This window comes from Carassius auratus, chromosome 45 (genome assembly GCF_003368295.1).
Source record: "Carassius auratus strain Wakin chromosome 45, ASM336829v1, whole genome shotgun sequence".
Taxonomy (NCBI): Eukaryota; Metazoa; Chordata; class Actinopteri; order Cypriniformes; family Cyprinidae; genus Carassius; species Carassius auratus.
In genome coordinates this window covers 10,773,414-10,785,628 of record NC_039287.1, presented here as the reverse complement: position 1 = coordinate 10,785,628, position 12,215 = coordinate 10,773,414, and the positions used below count along the sequence as shown (strand labels likewise).

General features: G+C 38.1%; 1 long non-coding RNA gene across 2 annotated transcripts; it reads left to right on the top strand.

The window, feature by feature from the left end:
- The first annotated feature begins 737 nt into the window (after positions 1-737).
- On the top strand, positions 738-4,751 carry LOC113062749 (uncharacterized). Of its 2 annotated transcripts, none has more exons than XR_003278582.1 (6): positions 738-897; positions 1,036-1,170; positions 1,813-2,134; positions 2,324-2,354; positions 3,348-3,438; positions 3,654-4,751. It is a non-coding gene; the product is annotated as an uncharacterized LOC113062749 (long non-coding RNA). The 2 variants fall into 2 exon arrangements; XR_003278583.1 differs by having other exon boundaries at positions 738-940.
- Positions 4,752-12,215: the final 7,464 nt, after the last annotated feature.

Sequence of the window (12,215 nt, the reverse complement as noted above, 5' to 3'; positions counted from 1 at the left end):
TACCCTCATGAATGACTAGCGAATCAGTTGAGTGATTCACTGACTTGCTCACACACAAAAAAAGACATTCGCTTGTCTCCACCTACTGGCGTAACCGTGTAGCATACAGAAACACTCAACAACCGAGAAATCAAGAATAGTTGGGAGTTAATTCAAATGATTCAGATCCTTCGGGTGAATCAAAATCATGTCACCTGCGTATTTGTACACGTAAATTAAATTTTTCAACCAAATAGATGGAAAAACATTTCAGGGTTGTCCTCTCCACCAAAATATTCCATCTGTGTTTAATCCATCGAGAAAGTAGACTACATAATGTGTGAATCATCAGGTTCAGATAAATTTGACAGTGATAAGTCTCACGCGTCTTCAGAGAAAATAAAAACAACAACAGGAAAACAAGCAACACTATGGAGTATGTGGACACTTCATTAGACAAAAAAAGAGAAACTTCAGACTCAAACGCTAATGTTAACACCTCTGAAAACAGCAAACCAGATTTAGCTTCTCCTAATGGGGAAAGAGTAAAGCCGAAACCAAAGGCAGAGGCTAATTCATCAAACTCTGCTAATCAGCATCCTGTAACAGTCATGAGCTCCAGTCCAGCCACATCTGAACCTGCTCCAATGATCTTATCAAACCCTGCAAAGATCAGATCCACCACACCAGTGCTTGTAAGAGTCAGGGTGGTGACGTCTAATATTCAGGGAGCAGGGGCCTGGAAGGGTCTCTGTTAGCTCTGTGGCCATAAATCAGCCCAGAGTCACCACACTGACCACGGCCAAAGGGGCAGTCGTGACATTGCCAAGTATTTACACCCCATCACAAAGTGTACCAATGACAGCACACTTCAGACTGTGCCACTGCAGCTGTCTGCCAACTCCAAGGTCCCACACCGTGAGTTACGGGTGGATTCAGGATCCACTATATCACTTCTTTGGTCTGTTTGTATATTCAAACTGTAATACTGTACTTAACCATCAAGCCTACTTATCAATCTTGGCGATGTCTTACTCTCTCTCTCTGCCTCTGAAGGAATGGAGTTTATCTACAGTGACAGCGGGCCGTTGATGTTGGTCTCTCGGCAGGCTCTGGCCTAGGCACAGGCTCAGGGAATGCTGCCAAAACCAGCCAGTGCCAATGCTTCTGCTTAGACCCCCATCCTCACAGGTGTGTTATTTTGGTCACTTATTTTTAATGCTGCGAATAGAAACAAAGATCCAGTGAGATAAACGTGGTTTTCAGACTAGGGTCTTTGGATCACCAGGGCCAAAATGTTTTTTTTTTGTTTTGTTTTTTTGATGCATGAGCAGGTATGCAGTTTTCTTTTTCTTTTTCTTTATGTATGATTATCTTATTATAAAAAGTGTCATATACATATTTTGTAATGAATTTAAAATGTAATATATTATTATTTTAATTTTAAATATTACCCTTTATCTTAAAGTATTCATATGTTAATATTAATACAATTATATTTAATTTATAATTTATAATTTAATTGTGTATAAAAATACATTTAATGCAAAATTAATATTTTTTAGATAATATTTAAATTTAATTTGGCCGTATAAGAAGTATTCAATAAGCATGGAAGCTTGTTAAAAAAAAAAAAACTATCTCACAATTCAGACTGATTATTCATATTCAGAACTCCGAGAAACCATGTCCGAATTTTTAGATAAATAAATAAATAAATGCATCTGTCAATGGTATTTCAAAAAGCCATGAAAAGCCGTCATACAAGATACCTTACAAGCATTTGATTTATTATGGAAATGCACCTTTTTATTCTCCATCTCTTTTTTGCAGTCAACTGTGACCACTACACCAATCATCAGAGTGTATCACCAGTGTATCAGCTACTACCAATATTAAACTTAATTCCACTACAGGAACTGCCATTCAGAAACCACCCGCCGCTACAGGAACTGCTATTTTCACGCCATCAGTGGGAGCTACCATCATTAAACCAGCCGGTGTTACAGGGACAGCCATCAGAAAACCCAGCTCTACCATGGGGCCTGTTATCAAAGCCAGTCAAATGACTCCAAACAGCAGCACACAGGGGACCTTTAACCAGAGGACTAATTCTGTCACTGCAACTATCATAATTAATACCTCTGCTGTAAAGGTATTACTCACTTTGGCTGCGTCAATTATTGATCCAAACAACAAAACAAAAAAATGATTCATACTCTGACTTCAAGGCAAGATGTTGACTGAAATGCATTGTTAGCTTTCCTTCAGTGATTTAAATAGAAATGTAGGTCATTCCGTGTTGCACTCATCTAATCATGTGTATGTTTAATTTTCTCTGCAGTCTGTGGTCAAAGGTGTTCTCTCCACCGAAGGTAATGTCCCACGTATGGTGTCTCCTAAGCACCTTTCGCACTGCGATTCCGGCAAATACACGGGTAGTGTATCCCGGTGTTGTGCCCAATTTTGACCCCCTGCCAAATTATTACCCCCCCTCGTTCAAATTGTTACCTGATTGCCTAATCCTAACCCCTCCCCCAAACCTACTCCTAAACCTACCAATACTAGAGGGATAATAATTTGGCAGCGGTCAAAATAGGGACGTGTTTGCTTTCACACAGACGACGACCTGGCAATGTTCCGGCAATTTGCCGGGTCCGACATGCAGTGTGAAAGGGGCTCTAATGTACCGACCGGATCCAGCACAAACACATCATCAACCCCAGTCACTGTTACAGCTTTAAGTTCATTTTACAAGTTTATATTAACCCTGGAAAGCCTGACGATGAAATTCTGATTGCTTGTAATGGAAGTTGCTTTAATCCAAGCAGTGTTCATCTTGAAACATTACTAACAATATTCAAGTTATTCCTCCATTTACTTTATAAAACGTTGGGATAAAATTTGGCCAGTACGGAAAAGCAGATAAATATTTTGTGTTATCTCCAATAAATGGCAGATATAAAAATTTTGCACTTTTTTTGCCTAAATAATCTAAAAATAAAACACGCATTACAACTTATATGTACAGTATGATAAATGTATATTTGCTAAAAATGTGACTTTTTTTTTTTTTTTTTAGTTATTTGAATATTAGATGATGATCGTTATTATTAGTCAATACCAGTTTTTTATATATTTTAAATATGTGCATAATAAAACTGGTAATGTTAATTTTTTTATCATTAACACAGAATCAAGAAATGTAAAAGGTTCTGGTTACTCTTATGAAGTCACATCGACTGGCTCAGAACGTCAGAGCTCTTGTCAAAGACTGGGAGTATGATGTAACTTTCTGCTTTCAAAATCAGTATATCACAATACAGTACATTATGTGTTTGAAAGGGCTTTTGTTTTCTTCTCTATAGGTAGGATGGGAAAGTAGAAGCAGAAGAGTTTACTGAAAAACGACATGGAGCTCAAATCATCCCCTCAACCATATCTAGTGCCTTCCTGAAGGTGAATGCAGTTTCTTCACTCATTTAGATATTATGAGCAACTTCAACAAAGTCAAATGGGTATATATGAGGGTACTGACCTCATTTTTGACCTGATTTTATAATGAAGTCTATTATCAGACCTTCATAGCTCATGTATGAACGAGACACGACCTCTTTGGTATGAGCTAAATTAAAGACATCTAACCAGAGATGCTGATGTATTCATTCTTTCAGAGGAGCCTGCCAGCTGTCCGTCAGCTCACCCCAAACTCTCAGGTCTTTCTTTAAGCAAGTGTGACCAACTCACGCCCTCAGATTCAGCATCAACCAAGGCCGCAAACCAGAGGTCCACTGCTTCGGTCAGCTCCTCCCTCAAGCCCAACCAGCCAACCAGAATGGCTCAGCTGGCAAACCCCGGCCCATTTTTAATCCCGGCATTGTAATTCATCATGATGATTTCAGGGCTTTCCCTATATGAACCAACGGAAGAGTAATTTGATCATATGAAAAACAAATGATCATTCAGTGTTTGTGTTTCACTGAGAAAACAGACCTGGATGTGTATCGTTTTAATGTTAATCTGCAGGTGTGATTCCTCTGTCAGTATTTAGAGTACCATATGGTTTCTGGAACTCAGGTTTGTATCTGAGGATCCTGAATACACCATTTTGATGTTTTATGTTGTAGTAGACTCGGTAGTGTGTGTGTGAGAGAGTGAAACACTGTAATTTCCCGTCCCAGCACACTGGTTCATTTTCATGACAGCCTCTCTTCACTTTGTCTTCATTTCCTGGTTAACTCACCACCGCCCACGGTGTACAGGCTAATTCACTTAAAACCACCAGTATCCCACAAGCCCAAGCGGAGCCAAATTAGTTTTACACTAGAGACAAAGATGCATGAGTCTTACCCCATTTCTTACCAGGAATGTCATGTTATCATATTCAAATAATGTCATGATTTGTTTTTCTGTAATCTAATCTCACCATTTTATTGGACGTCTTGATGGATTTCCACTGAAATACAGAAGCTCATTTCCCATACACCTGAATAGACTTTAGTGGTTTTGATTACTTCAGAATCAGAAAGTGCTCTGAGGGGTTGCAGAAGTGCTCCTGTCTAAAATGGTTTCTACAATGCCCTCGAGTTGGACTAAACCCAGCATACCTTATATGAATATTTGCTGTCGTCTTATAGATTTTTATTTTTTTACTTTGTCAGGTGATCCAGCAACCTAAAGGAGTAATCGTCAAACAGTATTTGACATCAGCTCTTGCAGACTTAACTGCACAGAACCAAACTTAACCCAAACAGATGGTCATTCAAACCAACACTCACCCAGCAGGTGTAAGCTGTTTCTGTTGTCGGCCCAAAACTTGAAAACAGTCACACAATGCCACACATTTCTACAGCTTATTTAATTTTATATTTTTATTTTGCCTATTTTTGGTATAGTGTTTTAAAGCACTTTGGTCAACTCCAGTTGTTTTTATCCTGTGCTATATAAATCAAATTGTATTGTGTATATATATATCTATATGGGTTACATCAACATCGTGCTCGGTTGAGCTTCCTTTTTCTCAAAGGCAGAGAAAGATAGCAAAATCTCAATTTACACAGATTAAAATTTCTAGAAACTTGGGGGACCATATACAGGCTAGGCGAACTCATATTAATGTAAAAAAACCTCAGAAATTGACATTTTCATGTCATGGGACCTTTAAAGCTCAATACACTGAAAGACTAGATGATCTTTTATTACTTTTGTGTCTCTTAAACCTCCAAGTGTCCCAATTCATTTTGAGCTGATAAAAATATCTGTATTTTTATTCTGTCCCCATAGGTGCTGTTGTGCGGCAGTCCATCCTTCGGGCGTCTAAATCACCCTTTTCCCAGCCGCCCCTTCCAGTGCAAGCACACGGCTTCAAGGACAGCACCTCGGGCTCTTTCCGGTAATAGCTCTGACTCGCGGCCATTCCCTGCTGTACAGCGGGTGAATGTGCTTACTGGTTCTTTATAGGATGAATGTGAATAGAAGGCAGTCAATGTTGCTATAGATTAAGATTTCTAGATGAGCTGTACCATTAGCATATTCATTTTGAGACAAAAACTGAAATCTGAAAATATAAAATATAAAACGCCGATAATGATGTGGCCTCCATGGCTGGCGTAACATCAGTGATCTGCTCCTGTCAAGAGGAGCCCTTTTTTATTCCCATCAGCTCTTGAGTCACGATTGCTGCAGATCAGTAACTTCACCCAACCCATTTCATTACTTTCCCAATGTACACACACATATGTTTTTCATAATTGACAAATATATTTTTCAATATTTTCAAAATGAATTTGCTCTTGGCCAATCAGTGTCTTGTTTGGCTTTGAGTTTAATTAAGAGATTAATAATTTTTCTGGAACATAATGCAGTGTCTCCTTCAATTGTAATTTCTTGCTGGTTTTAGAAGGGTTTTCAATGTTTTTCAGATGGTCAGCCTTGGGGAAAACTTGCCGAACAGCTAAACCAACTTGTCCAGTCTGAAAGAGTTAACCATGAACTCCTAAGTTTACAAAATTTAACAAATTACTTTTCATGTACAGTAATAAGTTACTTCTAAATTAGTAATTAGTAACTCAATATTGCAGTGTTTTAAAACTAACACTCCTGAACGCTGTATTCCTGCATGTTTCACTGACCTCAGCTCTAGCATTAAATGCTTTTTTTTGTACATCAGTGTATCTTTATTCAAAGTGATATTGCATCTCTGTTTGTCTAAGTCTGTTCACCTCCCTCAGCTCTGCCTCTACGGCAGGCATCCTGTCTGTGTTTTTTTGGGGCATATGTTGCGCTGTTGTGTTGTGACACACGAGTGCAGTCTCGGTCTTTGATCAGTGGTATCTCTGACGAGCCTGTTCTGCTTAATCAGTATGCTAATGACTGCCGAGCCGCGCAAAGTTGCCAGAGTGGCAGGAATCCACTCTGCTGCACTGATCAAAAAAGCGTCGGTACAGGGGAGAGAAAGGACGACAGAGGCGGAGGGAGGGAGAGAGGGAGATAGCCAGGAGGTAGGGGAGTCGTGCGGAGGAGGAGGAGGAGACGAAAAGAGAGAATGTGGAAATGAAAGAGACAGACTTGGCCTCGCAGGAACTCAGTCCGCATCAGCAGAAAGGGCAAAAATGAGATGGAATTGGAGTGTTTGCAGATGTCTGTCTACTCAACAAGCGTAACAGGCCAACAGGAACAAAGCATGTCTGACATTATGGAAATGTGAATACAATATAAACAGCAGAGGAAAAATATAGCTGGATTCCAGCTCTAGGAAGATATTTGCCTCTAATTCTCAATCTCCATTTCTTTCAGGCAGTAAATAGGTCTGTACAAATGCTGAATTAGAGCAGGATTCATGTGATTCTTGAAGAACTCGCTGTGATAATCAGGCCCACATCCAATCTGTGCTCACAGAACTTCAATGTGCCATTCACAAAGTTGTTTCCCATGTCCCATGTGTGATTGTGTGTGCATAGGATCTCTGAGTATTACAGAGGTCCGTCTTGATGTTCTGGAGACCTGCTGGAGAAGATAACCATTGTGCCACAACATCGAAAGATCTTTCATAAGATAAACTTACTTTTTAAAAAAACACAGTAGACAAAGTAATTCAGAAAATAAAAATACAACTTTCATGATTTCTTATTAAAGCTTGTTTCTTAATAATAATAATAATAATTATTATTATTATTATTATTTACCCACTCAGTATAGTGTTTTTTACTGTGTACTTAGATTTAAATGACAATGTGATACAATGCACTTATTGTGCACATACATGTTTGTACACTGTACGTACATTTAAAATACCTTCCTGTAAATATATCTTTAATTAATTTCTGTAGTTCCAACATGTAATTACCCCATTGACCCTCCCTCTATAACTTAAATCTACTCAATCTACCAAAACTATCTCTAACCTTAACCTTATCCCTCCTCAATAGCAGGAAGTCTTTTGTAATTCATCATGAACACAATAGGTGCACTGTACTTAAAAAGAAAAATATAATTTTGGCATAAGTACATAGTAGGTAAACAAAAATGTGGGTTCAGAGAAGATGCCATGAAATCAGAATGGGTCCTTATCATGCAGCATTGATCAGTACACTTTGATACTATATCAGTCTTTCTAGAACAAACAGAGAGATGTTAGATGCTGTTCATTTAAGACATCACATAGGCTACATGGGCAGGAATAATAACACAGCCCTGCATCTAAAAAAGCCAAGTATTGCCTGTTTTGATTATGCAAAGTTCAAACATTTCAATAAAATACAGTTGTTGTTTGTTTCCAGAAAATATCAGCCAATATTTTATAAGCTTTAATGAACTTAACAAAATAACAAATGTCTGAGAATTTAACAAATGGTTGTAACCTGTCTCAGAGGAGGATAGGAATGATTTTTTTTATTATTATTTATTTATTTTTTGTGATTAAGGGAAAATAAAACACTTAACCTTACAAATGGTTGTGGAAAGTGCTACAAAATGCACAAAGTGTGACATGGAATCCGCACCACAAAATGGTCAAATATCAATGCTATGGCTGGGTCTTAATATGCATGCTTCCCTGTTATGTAGTAGACAAATAACAGTATGTAAAATGATGACCTACCTCCAAAGAGATTCTGAAGTGCACATCAAATGGACACTTAACAATCTCATGGGACAGGAATTGTGAATGACATTGAAACAACACAACTGATAACACAATCACATGACAATAATATACATTAAGATGAAATTCATAAAACACATTCATGCTTGAACATACTTTAACGGTTGCAAAGTTCTTCTTCAAAAGAAGTACCAACTCAGAGAAAGTATGTGTTTTTGGATGCAGTTATTGTTTAAGGCAACTATTTCTTTTCCTGCTATTACACTGCAATATGGATGCACAAATGGGTAGTTACTGTTGTTTGATGTTGACTGACACACTCAACGTGTGTGTCTTGTTGGATGCTAATGTTTTCTGTGGTGAGGAACTGAAAAGACTGGAGAAACAGAGGAGGGAGGAAGAGGAATGAGAAGCACTGCTCTGCATTGACCGGGTAACTAGCAGACACAATAAAAAAAGAAGAAAAAAAAACCACCAGGAATCAGTCTCCATTTAAAATGTACTGCTTTTCCCCCTCTATTTGCGTGTAGAGTTGCACAAACAGCTAAGACCCAGAGCAACAGCATCTGAAACAGCAAGGCAAAGATGGAGAAGAGATTTCTGTGTTGGTGTTAATAAAAATACATACGTCCCTCCTCCACAATCTGTTTTCCATTCCTTCTGCTCCTTTGTATAGCAATGAGGACGATCAATACTCTTCATAAAGTCCCATTTGTGCCCCACATAGACAAATCCACACACATACATACACATACCCTGGAGACAAGGCTCTCTAATTGGGGGCTCATTTTAATTGAGTCTAATATTGGGTCTGGAATTGAAGCCTACGGCTAAACAGGGAACAGAATGTAATGAAAGCCCTCTGGATGAGTTGTGTGTCTGTTTACAAGGTAACGCTCATCTAGTCATGTGTGTTTTTGCAAAGGCCTCCGACTTGGGTTTCTTTGTCTGTAAAATCAATAGTGCTAAAATGAATGATTCATCAGCAACAACAGCTTTCCGTTTTTTTTACAAACATTCCACGTGGATTTGGGTGAGCCAATGGAAATAGTTATTTTATTTTGGAATGCCTCTCAAACGCACATTCTATTTTTCCTTGCCCTTGTTTAGATGCAGTTGGAGTTGGCACAGATGGAGCCCAGAGATGCAAATTTGGCAGCGCTTTTAGCCCTAGGGCCACATAAGAGGAAACCTATGGAGGTTCCCGGCTTAGGGGCCAACCAGGTACCTGCACATGTCCATACATTCACCTTTGTTGTGAGTTATCCTGTGTACTGTCTTAATATTTCATTCTGTGCAGATGTGCAAGAAACGCTCACATATGTGTTCAAAATCAATCACATATATAAACAGTCTGGAGGACAGAGCATTTTGTCATATTTACATTTCTGCTGTTTTGTTTTTTATTAAGTACATGTGGAAGTCTTCTTGTGTGGCTTTATGAAATTGCGCAATTGCTCTTATGCCACTTAAATGTTAGTAAACTCCTTTAGAAAGGGAAATGGTATATTATGTTTTATTTCATTATTGAGTTTGAGGCCATCACTATCTCTCAACCAAGCACATCAATCTCTTCGATTCATTTTTATTTTCATGCTATAAAATCAGTAGATATTCTGCTGTTCAAATATTGTGGGTCTGTAAGATTTGTAATTTTTTTAAAGAAATTAGTACTTTTATTCAGCAGACATTTATAATGCTGTTCTTATGTACTTTCCTCATCAGAAATTCCTGAAAGAAAATGAATCATTTCCACAAAAATGTTAGTCAGATAAAATTAAGAAATGTTAATATTAAAAATGCCAAATCAGAATATTAGAATGATTTCTGAAGGATCATGTTACACTGAACCCTAGAGTAATGACTTTATGTAAAAAAAACTTTATGAATTTACCATCACAGAAATAAGTTACACTAAATAAAATGTTAAATATTATAGAAAATGGTTGTCCAAATATTTATTATATTTCACAATATTACTGTATTTTTATCAAATAAATGCACTCTTGTTGAGCATAAGGGACTTCTTTCAACATCAAAAAAATTTAAATTAAAATTAAAAAAAAACCTTACTAAAACTAAAAACCTTACCTAAACGTTTGATGGTGATGTACTATTTATGCCTAAAGGGAAGGATTTATCAGTATCTGTAATATACTGTGTCTTATTGTTAGTGATTGTATAAAATATATGAGAAAAAAGGACAAGGAAAGACTGAACAAAAGACCAGATGATTTTACATTAGTCTAGTTTAATTAGTTTTTACATTTGTGAATTCCTGTTCCTTTAGGCAGTGAGGAATGCTAATAAGTGAAAAGATGGTTTTGAGTTTTGTGCTTAAATTACACAGGCCTTTTAGAAAAAAAAACTAAAAAAAAAAAAAAAACGCCTCAGCCTTTTTGGGTTCGGAAAAAAATGGTATAAAGATGCCAACCTTGCGTTTCACACTGTAATTCACCCAAAAATGAAAATGTTATTTTTATCTGTTTACCCCCAGGGCATCCAAGATGTAAGTGACTTTGTTTCTTTAGCAGAACACAAACAAAGAATTTTTAACTCAAACCATTGCAGTCAGTCAGTCTTATAATGGAGGTGAATAGGAAACACAGCTTTGAGAGTCGTAAAAACATACACAAACAAAACCGAATTAAACCCTGCGGCTCGTGACAATACACTGATGTGTAAAGACACAAAACAATCGGTCTGTCCAAGAATCTGAACAGAATTTATATTGTTTTTTTGACATCTGATTCTGTCTACCCAATTTTACTCCTTATAAATGACTTTTTTTTTTGTTGATACAGTCATTCTGAATTATTTTTGCACTAGCTGTCTATATGCTCCGGGGCATGCCCTGAAAAAAAAACACCACTAACCAATCACACAAATACAGCCTTAGGCGACAAAATCCACCAGTCACAGCTAGACACTGGGCGAGAGAACAATACTGACCAATCAAAGCCCAAATGAAGTGAATTCGGTTTGAGACTGACCAACCAATCCGTTTGTGACACTAGAACTAGAGTGGACCAGTAGAAAAGTACAAACAGAGGGTTCGAAGCTGAAAGAAATGGGACAGTAGATACCCTCAAGGTCTCTTGTGCAACAAGATCAAGATAACCAGGGCCAAAATCAACAGATCAGGGGCAGGATGTCTCTCTTGATTCACTGCTGCCCGATCATCACTCTTAAACTGAGATTAAATAAAGGGTAACCCACAATGTCATAATTCCAGGGTTTACCTCCGTTCATTAGCATTTGTAAGGTGAATTGAAGTTCTCGAAAAAAGACCCGCTTGATTGTATGCCTCGCCTCAGCCTCAGAAACTTAAATACTCTGTGTGCTTGCCTGAGGTACAGGATTCTGAAATATTCCATTACCTCTGAATAATTATGAATGAGAAGCTGGGAGCTAAATATTGATATGCCTGCAGCATTCACAGTCCCCTCAGAGAGTGAGCGCATACTATTCAGAGGTACACAGCCTCACATGCCAATAAAGGCTAAGGAAAGTCAGTGAATGTAGCAAAGAGTGATTTTTAGGCACAGAATGTGCATTTTCTCTAATCAAAAGGCAGGTTTTACATTACATGAAACACTTTTTTTTCATCTCAGTGACAATCTGTTTACCAAAAAGAATAATTTGGATTCGTTCACTCAGTTGTTTAGTTTACATTGTTACACCTGTAGGTGAGGACAAGTGATCTTCTTCTTGGGTGTTAGAATGAATCCCTAGCATTTTGCTGCTGTAGATTGACATCACACTAACATTGAACCACATAAATGATTTGTGCGTCCACTTAGGAGCAGGAAAAATTATTTGAGCGAGTTTGACAAGGGCCAAATTGTGATGGCCAGACAATTGGGTCAAAGCATCTCCAAAACTGCAGCTCTTGAGGGGTGTTCCCAGCCTGCAGTGGTCAGTATCTATCAAAAGTGGTCAAAGGAAGGAACAGTGGTGAACCGGTGACAGGGTTGTGGGTGGCCCATGTGGTCCGATCCAACAGACGAGTTACTGTAGCTCAAATTGCTCCAGAAGTTAATGCTGGTTCTGATGAAACGTTGTCAGAAGCACAGTGCATCGCAGTTTGTTGAACTGGACCACGGAGCAACGGAAGAAGGTGGCCTGGTCTGAT